General features: G+C 45.9%; 1 protein-coding gene across 1 annotated transcript in view; it reads right to left on the minus strand.

Moving 5' to 3' along the window:
- TOGARAM2 (TOG array regulator of axonemal microtubules 2) overlaps nt 1-7,174 on the minus strand; it is a 55,815-nt gene extending 48,641 nt beyond the window's left edge. The window contains exons 1-2 of the mRNA XM_037009411.2: nt 6,989-7,174; nt 6,621-6,760 (exon numbers count right to left, since the gene is read on the minus strand). The gene's annotated coding sequence lies outside the window, so the exon portion shown is untranslated. The remainder of the gene's footprint in view (nt 1-6,620; nt 6,761-6,988) is intronic.
- Between the last annotated feature and the right edge of the window lie 6,043 nt (nt 7,175-13,217).

Here is a 13,217-nt window from a genome sequence, read left to right on the forward strand (position 1 = left end):
AGGGTGGGGACAGGACAAGGCTGCCTCCGTGTCCCTTAGCCGTGCCTTAGCTGTCACATCTGTGCACCTCCCCCGCTCCCATCCTCAAATCACAGCCCAAGAGTCAGAGCTTCTAAAATATAGATCTGATGGTCACTCCCCAGCTGGACAGCCCTCGTGGCTCCCTGTGTCCGGGGGCAGAGGCCACACCCGGCACCACGGCTGACAAGCCCCTCCAGCCTGGCCCCTGCCCGGGCCTGTTAGCTGCGTCTCTTCCTGCTCCCTGCTCTTCACCCTGACCCGGCTGGGCTGCAGCCGAGAGCACTTCCTGAGGGCTGCCTGTGCCTCGCTCTGTGCCAGACGCTGGACACACAGGAGCGACCAGGCTGCCCCAGGAGCTGAGAGATGGAGAGCGCCCCCCAACAGGCCTGCCATGCGTTCCTGCATGGCCTGTCATCTGGGAGGCGCCCTGGGCAGAGCCCTTGAGAAGCAGAGCTCTGAAGCCAGACTGGACCTGACCCACTGCGCGACCTCGGGCAAGGGTCAAGCTCTCAGAGCCCTGCTTCCCTCATGCCGAGCAGGGAGGACGGAGCTCTCCCAGACCCCTCGGGCATGTGAGTGACCCTGGGAAAGCACTCAGAGCCCCACCTGGCACTCAGCCTCTCGCAGGCTCACCATCACTGTGACGATGTGCTGATAGAGAGCCTGGGGACCCTGAGTGTGGTGTCAACCTGAAGCCTGAAGGGTGAGGAGCCGGCCAAGCAACAGCAGGGGTGGAAGCTCCTGAAGCTGCTGAGCAGCAAGCCTGGGGCCCCTGTGAGCCTAGGGCTGCTACCTGATGTGAGAGTGGGGTCGGGGAGGCTGCCTTCTGGAAGCTTCCTGGTAAGCTCACCTGAGGAGGTCACAGCAGAAAGGACTTGAATTTCTTGGCCCCTGTAATTTGTTGTCATTTCTTTTAGTAATCTTAAATAAATACTCCCATAGCTAATTGCATCTTCTTTCTTAAGGAAGCCCGCACACTGTTTAAGCTCCAAATCCCACAGAGCCTGGACTGACCCCTGATGGAAGGGTGTCCAAGGCACAGGCAGAGTGATTGCAGGGGTGGGAGCCTGCAGGACAGGAGTGGAGCAAGGAGAGGCCGCTGAGCCAGCCCACAGCGTGTGCTCACAGACCCCAGCCATGGGGCTCTCAGGCCTCTGGGGGTCTGTTTAACAGCTGCACCTGAACAGCGCACAGACATATGAGCTCTGTGCACACACACACATTCACACACATGCTTGTCTGCCTGGTGAATCCTTACCCACCTGTCAAGACAGCTTGCTATGTGTTGAATTGTGTCACCCAAAAATTCCTATGTTGAAGTCCTAGCCCCCAATAACTCAGAACAGGACCTTGTTTGGAAATAGGGTTGCCTCAGATGTAATTAGCTAAGTTACAGGGGGTCCTACTGGAGGATGGCAGGCCCCTAATCCAATATGTCTGGTGTCCGTGTGTAAAGGGGATGTGTAGATACATACACACAGCGATGAACCATGCGTAGGCTGGAGCTATGCTGCTAATATCTCTGCATGCAGGTGTATACCTGCACACACATGCTCATACCCACATACACCTGTATCCACCTGTGCCCACCTGCACACATCTGGGAGTCCTTGTAAAAAAGAGACGTGTGAACACACACACACACACACACACACACACAGGACAGAACCATGTGTAGGCTGGAGCTATGCTGCTAATACCTCTGCACACACCTGCACATATATGCCCATACCTGCACTCAACTGCATACACCCTTCTCAGGAAACCTTCCTCCAGTCACCCACTTTGAGTATGCAGCTGTCTCTGCCTGTCCCAGTGTTCTCTGCCATAGCTCTGACTCTCTAGTGAGCTCGATGACTCTGTGTCGGCATCCTCCACCATACTTTGAGTTCCCTGAAGACAAGGTCCATGAGTGATTATTTCTGTACAATCAACATGAGGTACAAGGTCCAGCCCACCCAGATTTGTTGAATAGATACTTAAAATGAATGGATTAAGCTGATTAACTGACCATGCAGAATCACAAGCCAGGAGAAGGACCCTTGAAAACACCAATAGGCAGTCCCCACCACAGCCACAGAGGACAGCCCTTGTCTGACCAGAAAGCAGCTCAACACGATCTCAAAAACCTATATTCTGTAACTTTTCCAACTGATGAATTTGGTCAGTGGAAGACTATTGCATTTTGACCCCATTCCTTCAATAAAAATGTCTGCTTCTCTTTCCAGCAATACAAAGGACTAGACACCCTGAGCACACCTTCCATTGCAAAATATCTGGACATCCTGGTTATTAAAGTATACAAATAGCCTTCTAAATAGATAGCTGGGCTCTTCGTAGGGACCTCATTGAAGGATTTAGCTGCCCCCATTTTTTCTCACTCCTGGCCTTTGATCATGCTGTTCCCTCCACCTGGAAAGCCTTTCTGGTACCACTTCCTGCCCCTTTACATATATATATATATATACACATTGCCCCTGGCCAAGTCCCACTCTCCTTTTGGGAGCCCTGCCTGACTCCCCAGAGCCACCTCTGCTTTTCTAGCCCCTGCACATCCCCGTCACAGCTCCACTCAGCACACTGAGCTGCAGTGTCCACCCCAGCCTGACCCCAGACAGGTGCACACATGCTGAGCTGTGAGCTCCTCGAGGGCAGGGTCCATGTCTCCAGATCTCTGAAAACTACACCAGCCAGGTGCACAGTAGACATGCAGTACAAGTGGTGGGAATGAGTGACACAAACCCTGACTGTGGAGGAGAAGGGGCACAGAGCTCCCTTTCCCTGCAATGTTCCCTGCTTTTCCCAGGAGCACACATTATCTCTAGGCTACAGACCAGGGTCTGGGCTCCGTACATTGTATAGTGGATTGTGTCAGGGTGGGGAGGTTCTGACCCCTTGACGAGCATTGCCCATTAAAAACCAACACCATCCTAGCCAAAGAGAGGTTAGGTCATATGGAGCATGTGGGGCACAGCTCTCCTGCTGGGGACCCTAGGAAGTCAAATTCCCAGGCTGGACTTTCCCTCATCGCTGTTTCAGATTCCCACCTCTCAGGATAAAGCGAGTCACGACTAATAATGATTAGCATGTGATGGTGCCAAGGGCTCCAGATAAGGAGACAAGGAAATTGGTTCCATTCTGACTCTGTCGTCAACTTTACTGTATGGCTTCCAATGAGTCCCCATCTTCCCTGGGCTGCATTTGTGAAGCGAGGGGATCAGACGCTAGATGACCTCTAGGACACTTCACTCTCTGATGCTCAGTATTCAGGGTCCTGCCCAGGCTGAGAAGGGCTGGAACCCTCCTTCCTTCCACATGCCAGATGCCCCCACACAGAGAAATAGAACAATGGCTGGCACTGTTTCTGGACTGACACTTGGACTGACTCGTTCTTCCAAAATCTGACTCATACTCCCTCTCACGCCCCTCAGAGCCCAGCCTGGAGAGCCTGGGAGGTACTGACGAGGCTGCGGGCTGGGGGTGGCCGGACATGCCAATGGCAGAGAACAGGCCCCCCCCTTCGGCATCCCCCTGTGGGCCGGCCTGTTCCCTGGGAAACTCCCAAGTCACAGGGGCAGAGAGAGGACCGAGCCAAACCCTTCATCTTACAGATGAGGAGAACTGAGGCCCCGAGTGTCACAAAGGAGATCAGGGGTAGTGAGCAGACAGGAAGTGAGGCCTTCAAATCTGCTCCTCTGGCCCCAGCTGCACCCCAAGGACTTCTCCCACGAGGAACACCCCCTCCCCACAGGGGTGTGCCCCGCTTCCTCTCACCCACAAGAGAGGGTTTGAGAGCAGCAGGGTAAGAGGAAGGGTACCTTTCCTTCAGTGATGGATGGATGGATGGATGGATGGATGGATGGATGGATGGATGGACAGATGGATGGATGGATGGATGGATGGATGGATGGATGGATGGATGGATGGATGGGAAGGAGGAGGGGAGAGAGGAGGAGAGGGAGAAAGGAAAACTAGTATGTGAATGAGTAAACGAATGCATGAAATTAAAGAATGAATGTAAAGAAAGAGAGGAAGGGCAGAGGGAGAGAAGGAATCAACATATGAGTGAATAATGCTGGGAGCTAATAGGGAAAAAGGATTGAATACATTTTGGTAAGAACACACAAAGAAATAAGAAAATTCTTAAAATGCTCCATGTTTCCAGTTTGTGAAAATTCATAAAGCATATGATCACATATTTAAGATATATATATATACATTTCTGTGTGCATGGTTTTCTTTTTTAAGGCTGCACCAGCAGGGTCCAGAAGGGAAGGGAACTTCCACTTCCACCTATGGGCAATGAGGCACGTGGCAGCAGGAGGCAGGGCCCTGCTTGGCTGGACAGCGCTGGCGGGGCCCAGTGGGACAGCGGACATCCATCCCACCCAGATCCGTGGCTACACCTAAACAGGGCGACTGCAAAAAAGAAGATTAACTAGGATCTAGAGTCTTGCAACATAACACCCAACCGTCTAGGATACAACTGAAAACTACTCTCATGCCAAGAACAAGGGGAAATCAGAACTTAAATGAGAAAAGACAACCAATGACATAACACCAAAACTGGGATTATCTAACAAGGATTTGAAAGCAGCCTTCATAAAATGCTTTGAAGAGCAGTTAATGGACATGCTTGAAACATAAAAGAAAATAGAAAGTCTCAGCAAAAAAATAAAAGATACAAAGAAGAATCAACTGGAAACTTTAGAACTGAAAAAAACAACTCAATGTGAAAATGACATGACATGGGAATGAATCAGCCAACCTGAAGACAGAACAGAAATAACCCAATAGAATAACAGAGAGAAAACAGGTGAAGTGAGTGGAGCCTGAGGGACGTGAGGGACTATAACCAAAGATCTAACATTTGTACTATTGGAGAGGAGAGCAGAAAAAGAAAAAAGTGGGGGGGTTGAGAATATTGAAAGAAATAAAGGCTGAAAACTCCCCAACTTTAGTGAAAGTCATCACCTACAGATTGAAGAAACTGAGAAAATCCCAGACAGAATAAACCTAAAGAAATTCACTTCAAGACATATTGTAATCAAAGTTCAGAAAACTAAAAGCAAAGGAAAAAAGTCTTGAAAGAGAGAAACCAAGAGATTGTGTCACCTAAAAGAATGGCAAAGGGGAGATCTTCAAACAGAAAGGAGATGATAAAAGAGGAAACTTGAGGCATCAGGACTGAAGCAAGAACAAGGGAGTAATAAAAACACGGGCGAGTGAACCAGACATTCCTCCTCGCTGGAGCAGGGCAGGCGCGGGGTGGAACAGCGTCCCAGCGGCCTGCAAGTCCCCAGCACAGCTCACGCAATTAGCCACCATCAAGGGACAAAGTGAAGGAGCATATGTGAAATATTTCGAGCCTCTGCTGAATGCCAGTTAGTGTGCTTGTAAAGGTCCTTTACTGTTTAAGACATTTTGCGGAGGGTTTTCTGTTACTTGAAGCTGTCAGCTTCCTAACTGACAAGACAACTTGTTTACCAAGACTTTCCATCCAAAGGCCCTGTGCTGAGGGGAATGTAATGACTAAACTGGAAAACCGAGGCGAATCCTCCTCACTAGGGTGACCCCTAACCTAACCCCCCTGAGCACAGCCACATCCTTGCTGCGGACTGTGTGGCACAGACAGGCTCACCAGAGAACCTTTCCCAAGCAGATGAGAGTTGCTTCCCTAGAAGGGCAAGCAGGTGAGAACAGACTTGACCCCGCTGGACCAGAGACAGGGGCAGGTGGCGCTCTGGGCGCCGAAGGGAACCGCTCTGTGTTCAGATCTGCTTCCCACCACACCGTGGGCAGGATATCAGCACACCGCAGCCCATCCAGTGGGACGAGAACCCACAGGGAGGTACCCTAGGCCACAGTACGTAAGCGAGAGAGCAGGCCGAGCTGAAACGGACCCAATGGGGAATGCAAGGCCTCTGCTGAGCCCCTGAAGGGAAGCAAGCCACGGTGGGGCGGGCTTGGCTACATGGCGCCAAGGCCAGCTTGCTACGGAGTGGGTGCACAGGGGATGAACTTTCTGGCATGCTAACAAACAGAGGCAGAGAACTCTCCATCCTTAGGAAGGTGTGAGAAGCCAGACAGCACCCTCCCAGGATGGTTAATGGGAATCCAGCCTCCCAGCCCCCGACCCCATGAAGAGCACTTAGCGCTCAGTGACACAGTGTCTGCTTTTCAGACGGATCCTAGGTTCCATTCCAGCTAATTCTGGAATCATGCTATTGACCAGACCTGCCCCAGGACCAATGGGAATCTCCAGCCCAGCCATTCCCCAGTTGTGTTTTGGAGAACAAATATAAATGCAAAAAAAAAAAGAAAAATTTTGGTTAAGAAAGTTTGGGAAACATGAAATGTTGAGCTGGTTTCTTAACTATACCATGTCTCAAGGCCTTTAGTATGTTTTATGTATTATAATGCTCCAGTAAGGGGTAGAGTATGATGCCATTTCCAAATATATATGACTATAGGGCTAGAGTTTTAAGGAACACATGTTGCAAAACAATTCAATGATCTGTCTTAAAGTTTCCAAGGCAACTAGACCAGAGTTCAAGCCCAACTGAACAATTTTATAATTCAGTCAAATTATATTTTACCTCTTGGGATTTTTGAGACAAATCAGGTCTCAAGAAAGATGTCGAGATCAGTCAAAGTGTTTATTTACCGCTCCAGCTGGTACCAGGACATCATTATTTCACTCCAAAAATGTCATCAGAAGCAGAAGAGGAAGAAAAACCTTTCAGAGAAAAAATTAATAACCTCAGAGAAGACATAAAAAACAGCCTTGAGGTGAGAGGGGATGTATCTTCCCACCATTAGAAAGTCAGTCAAGGATCTCCCCACCCCGCTCCCCAATCTTTTCTCTAAAAACTATAAACTACCACAAATGCAGGCTTTTTTGAGTGATTTCATCCCCCTCTGGAATATGACTGACAAATACTTCCCCAAGCCCCCCACCTGTTACCTGAGCAGTCAGCGTCAGGGAGTTTTCAAAGGCGAGAAGTCCCAGGCCCACTTCCTCAGCCTCCCAGCTTACTGGTCGCCAGCAGCCTGAGCCATCAGCCAGGGCTCCCAGGGAGGGGGAGGGGAGGAGAAGACGTGCACATCTTCTCCCAAAACACAAGCCAGCACCGGCCAGGGGGAGTCAGGCCCACACTGGACTCTGGACCCTGGCTCTGTTTGATGTGGAAGGGAAGAAAAGACTCTTGTTTCTCACTGTTCCCCTGGGTGACAGTTACCATGGATATTAATCAATTTTTGGTGCCTGTCAGCTGTTAGTTGAATCTAAAGAGCAAGCTCTCCCTGAGCCACTGTCATGCAGAAACACACATGGGAGACAGAGACAGCAAGCCCAGGTCCACTGATGGAGGGGATGCAGCAGGCGCCTGCTCCAGGGAGCCCACCTTGGGTTCCTACCATGGCATGCATACATGCACACAGGTCCACACAGTACATACTCCCATCAGAAGTAATTTGACATGGATGGATACTGATAAACTCTTTTTACCCCTCATTAATATGCAGGACATTCAGAACTCTAAAGAACACTTCCTGGAATTCCCTAAGGAAATACCCAAAAACAAGTCCCTGAGCAGGCCTTCTAATAACTCACTTAGTAATCAGAGCTACCATTTATTTGCAAATCTAAGCACTCTATGGGTATGAGCTCATTTATCCTCAATCAGCCCTTAGGGTAGATACTCTTATTATCCCCACTCTACAGACAAGGAAACTGAGGCTCAGAAAAATCACCCAGGCAGCAGTGGTAGGGCCAGGGTTAGAAGCCATTTATTTAGTTCCATAGCAGTTCTGCTGTACCTTCAGGACGTCTGGGGTCCAGACCCAGCTTTGTCCTTGTGGCCTCATGCAAATTCCTTAGACGTTCCTGTACTCCATTCTCTCATCTCTACAATGGGAATAAAACTATTCTCCCTATTATGTCTTAGGACTTTAAGAATCATGTCAAAAGTAATCCAAATTTAGGGAAGAGAAAAAGGGAGGAAATTAGCATTTATGAATCTTCTACTATGGGCCAGAGTAGTTACATTGTTGCTTATAATGACTTACCTCTAATTCTGCAGGAAAGATAAGGACCCCAAGGGAAAGCCACGTGTCAAAGACCTCATCGACAGCAAGCCCAAGACCCTAGATCCGAACAGAGGTCTATTGGTTCCAAAATTTTTGCTTTTTACGTTTTTGTTTCTTTGTTTTTGTACACCAACATGCTATGGGTACAAAAAGAATACATTAGCATTAATAACCCAAGTCCCCTTGGGACTCTAATCTTCTGGAACCCTCATTTGCCAGTGTGGGCACGTCCTGCAGCACGGGCCACAAATAGGCTACAGCTTCTGACTTCTGCGCTTGGGAGGGGTGTCCACCCAAGCCCAAGATATGCCCCAGCTATGAGTCCCCTGTCACTCATTGCTCTGTCTCACATCCTGCCAGGCAGCTAGCTACAGACCCTATATTCTCACCTTTAAGTGGGGCTACAACCAGAACTGAAGATCACATGGCAAATCCCAGCCCCCATGGCTGGCCTCTTGTGCAAACCTAGCAAAGCTCCTGAAGCCCAGCTAGAATCCCCCTGAAACCTCTGTGCAGAATATCATCATGCAACACAGGCGGCCATCTGCCATCCTTGCTGCAATTAGTGGCAGCACGTTCTGCTGCTGAGATCAAAGAGCAAATATCCCGTATCCCGTATCCCTCTCCTGCTGATCTTCCCAGAGCTCTCAAGGCTGCAGGGTGATGGCCTCATCCATCCCAGGGTCAGGGGAGCCTGCTTGGGGGACCTGCTGAAGTCCTGACTGTGACCACAGCAGAAGCAGAGTCTAAGGACCCTGTGAGTAGTTTCCTCCCAGAAACCCATCCAGCGTGTACATCCAGTGTGAAGGTGTAAAGGACCAAGACGGCCTCATCCCCACCAAACTGACAAAAAGGGCCGACTCAGGGAGAAGGTGAAAGGAGGGGGAGAAAAGAGAGACAGAGGCAGAGAGAGAGACAAGAGACAGTGTCTGTGACCACAGAGCATATCTCTGAGTGTAGAAGCCAAGGTGGTCATGTACAGAATTTGTGTCATGGGAAAAAATAAGAATTTATCTGTTATAAAGAGAGGCCTTAATGGAAAATAGAAGAAGTAGAGAGAATAAAGGTACTTAGGGTTGAAAGAAGTGATTTTGTATTTAATGCTCTGCTGGCTCTATAGTCTTAAGCTCGTGTCATAGTATCTCTGGGGCCTTGCACTGCACACCTATGAGGTGCTGGTTGCTGGACACAGCACCAAAATATTTTATTTCATCTTCACAACCATCCTCTGAGTCGCACTTTTCTTCATTTTGCAGATGAGGAATTGAAACTTGAAGAAGGTAAGTGGTTTGCCAAAGGTCACGGAGTAAGTGCCCGAGTGGGTCCCACCACTGTACCTCCGAAGCACTTGCCACCCTGAACACCTTTCCCAGAACAGGCATCCTAAGCCGGCCAGCCACCACCTCTGGCAGGATCCCTCTAGGACATTTCATGATGAAAACTACAGTGGCCTCTTTGCTTTTTTTCTCTTTAACTTTAAAAGATCCAAATTAATAAACAGTCCAGACTTGGACAAATTTCTTGAAATCGGACATCCATAAAAAATGTTCTCTGTCTTCGCCCACTTAAACTATGCATTTGATGACAAACAAGCCCTTGGGGGCCTAAAAGTGCAATGTCAAATCTGCTGCTTTTCTTTCTCTATCTCTCTCTCTTTTGGTTAAATAAAAGTCTTTCCCTGCAAATGTTTGCATTTGCAGACTTGCAGACTCTTTAAAAACAAAAAACAATTACGGTTTTCTTTTACACATGATACTTCTCAAGCCCAGAGTCTTGCAAATGTCCCTGAAATGCAGTAAGCTCTTTTGTGAAACTCATGAGCTGTCATGATGCAGACGAAAACTGAGTGCCATTTCTCCTGCTTTTTAGGGGAGTTGGCAGCTGTTACAAACCATTGTTCAGGTGGGAATAGTATGGTCTTATGTTTGTATTTTTAGATACATATGCACATAGAAAAGTCTGGAAGAATATATGTAAAACAGTATTTCTGCTTATTTCAGGATGGAGGGGATTATGAATGATTTTTACTTCAATTGGTATTTCAAGGTTTCTCTACTATGAACATAGATTGCTTACATGCATTTTTAAATTACTATAATAAAACTATGTAGTCACATAAAAAAGATCAATAATCAGAAGTTAAATGAAATTTCTCCTTCTGGCATGAGAGAGTAACATAGACCAGATTTACCCTCCCACAATAAACAATTACAGAACCAGACAAAATATATGAAACAATTGTTTTCAGACTCTGGACAACAGGTAGCACTGTGACTCCTGAGAGAAAAGAGACAGATGAAGCGAGGCCCACAGGAGTCCTCGCTTTCTGCCTAGAGGCACATCCCAGACTGCAGAGCAGGAAAGGGGCACCCCAAAACAGCTGTGGGGGGGAAACAGACAACAGGGTTCAGAGAAGCTGAGGCAGCTGGAAGTTGCAAGACAGGTTTCTGGTGGAGGGAAATGTAGGTAGAATAACAACTGCAAAGAAATTTCATCCAGGAGTGTCCTGGAGTCTTTACGGAATACCAAGAAGCTCCTGTGTAAAGTGAAACTCCAGGGGGTCAGACAAAGGCTTCCAAGGAACAGTGAGGTGAACAGTTCCCTGAACTTACACAGCCCTTGAGTTCCAGCTTGCTAGAAAGGACAGTCCTTGTGGATAACTCAGGGCATTCACTAGGGAACTCAGTAGGGTCGTGCATACTGTGATGCTTAGAGAGCAAATAAGCCAATAGAAAAGATTAAGTGGAATTTTTAAAATATTCAACCAAAAGATATAAACAAAAGAGGAAAAAGGGAAAGCAAAGAACAGACAAGACAGATATCCTAATCACACTGATAACTGTATGAAATGTAAATAGCCTAAACATTCAAATTAAAAGGAAGAGAGTCAGGCTGGGTGAAAGCAAGATCCAATTATATGCTGCTTAAAAAAAATAAACTTTAAAATTAAAAACACAGGTTAAAAGTAAAAGGCTAGGAAAAGACATACCCTGCAAACAATAAGCGTAAGAAAACTGGAGGGGCTCCATTAATATCAGATGAAGTAGACCTTAGGACAGGAGATATTACCAAGCAGAAAGGGGGACATTCACAATGACAAAGAGGTCAATTCATCAAGAAGACATAAAAGTCTTATATGTGTATGTACCCAATAACAAAGCTTAATATACATGGAGCAAAAACTCGCAGAACCGAAGGAAAAACAGATAAATCCACATTTAAAATTGAATACCTCATTAGACCTCTTTTGATAATCAGTAGGATAGGCAGACACCAAGTATAGAAAACCTGAACAACACTATCAGTTTGACCTAATTGATATTTGTAAGACACTCCACCCAGTAATAGCAGAAACACATTCTTTTCAAGTGCATAAGAAACATTCACCATGATAGATCATATGCCAGGCCATAAAACAATAAATACAAAGAATTGAGTCATACAAAGAATGTTCTTATACCACAATAGAATTAAATTAGAAATTAATAACAGAAAGATCTTTGGAAAATCCCCAAACATTTGGAAATTGAAAGTCATCCTTCTAAATAATCCATGACTCAGAGAACTGACATGAGAAAAGAGAAATTAGAGCAAGTTTTGTACTGAATGAAAATGAAACCACAGCCTATCAAAATTTGTGTCATGCATCTAAAGCAGTGCTTAAGAGGGAAAGTTTAGCATTCAGTGCTAAATGGGAAACAACCCAAATCTCCATCAATAGAAGGGATAAAAAAATTGTGGCAATACCACTTCATCCAATGGAATACCACTTGGCAATAAAAAGAACAAACTATAGATACTTGCAACATCAGTGGATCTCAAAAACATTATGTTGAATATCCTTCATTGGAAACTGAGAATTGAAAGAGTACATTTATATGATTTCATTTATATGAAAGCTTAGAAAGATATCTATTCCGTAGTGACAGAAAGCATATCAGTGGTTGTCTCAGACTTGCGGGGAGGGGGACACGTTGGGGATTAACTGGGAAGATACACAAGGGAACCATTTGGGGTGACCGAAATTTCCTCTGTCTGGATTGTGTCGTAGTTCTACAGGTGTAAATATTTGTTGAAACCCATTGACCTGTACACTTAAAATGCATGTTTTTATTGATTGTAAATCATACCTCAATAAAGGGTTTTTTTTAACTAGCACAATAGTTATGGGACAATGTGTCATTTATCTTGCCTAATGTGTCGCACTATGAAGTATACACTGTCACCTTTGATGTCTTGTCGTAACTATTAAACCTAAATTTAATCAAGACAAGATCTGTGCCATACCAGTGCCACTAGCTATTTAAATATAAACTAATGAATGACAGTAAATGTAAAATTCAGTGACTCAGCCATATTGGCTACATTCTGAGTGCTCAATGACCACATGTGGCTGGCGATTATCATATTGGACATTGGAGAGAATGCGTCCATCATCACAGAAAGTTCTGTGGGATAGTACTGATACAACATCCAGATTATAGGAAATACAGGGCCCAGGGAATGAGTCAAAACCACAAGAGGGAAACAAATCCAGCATGTGGCTCATTCTACAAGACAACAGGACTGGTCTGTTCCATGTATCAATGTCATAAAAAAGACAAGTGGGGAGAAGGGAAGGGAATGTTTTAGAGCAAAAATGACTAAAGACTTAATAAAATCCAATGAATTAAACATAACTAACTAGGTCCTGGCTTGAAAAAAGCCAACTATAAAAGACGTTTGGGGGACAGTGAAGAAAAATTGAATTATCAACTGGAAATTAGATGATAGTAGGGAATTACCATTTGATATTTTGGTGTAATACTGTTATTGTGCTTATGTTGTAGGTTACGATTTTCAGGAACTTCACACTTAAGTATTTAGGATTAAGTGTCATGACATCTACAATTTACTTTCTAAAAGGTCAGCAAAAATAAACATGCACGCAAATGTAGATGAAGCAAAATGTAGGAAAATACTAAGTGGCTTAATCTAAGTGATAGGCATACAGATAAATTATACTACTCTTGTAAATTTTCTGTATATTTGAAATTTTCATAAATTGGGAAAAGAAAATTCTACCTCCTCCACACACACAGTCATTGACAATGTAAAATCATGAT

Source organism: Manis javanica, chromosome 1 (assembly GCF_040802235.1).
Source record: "Manis javanica isolate MJ-LG chromosome 1, MJ_LKY, whole genome shotgun sequence".
In the NCBI taxonomy this organism is placed as follows: Eukaryota; Metazoa; Chordata; class Mammalia; order Pholidota; family Manidae; genus Manis; species Manis javanica.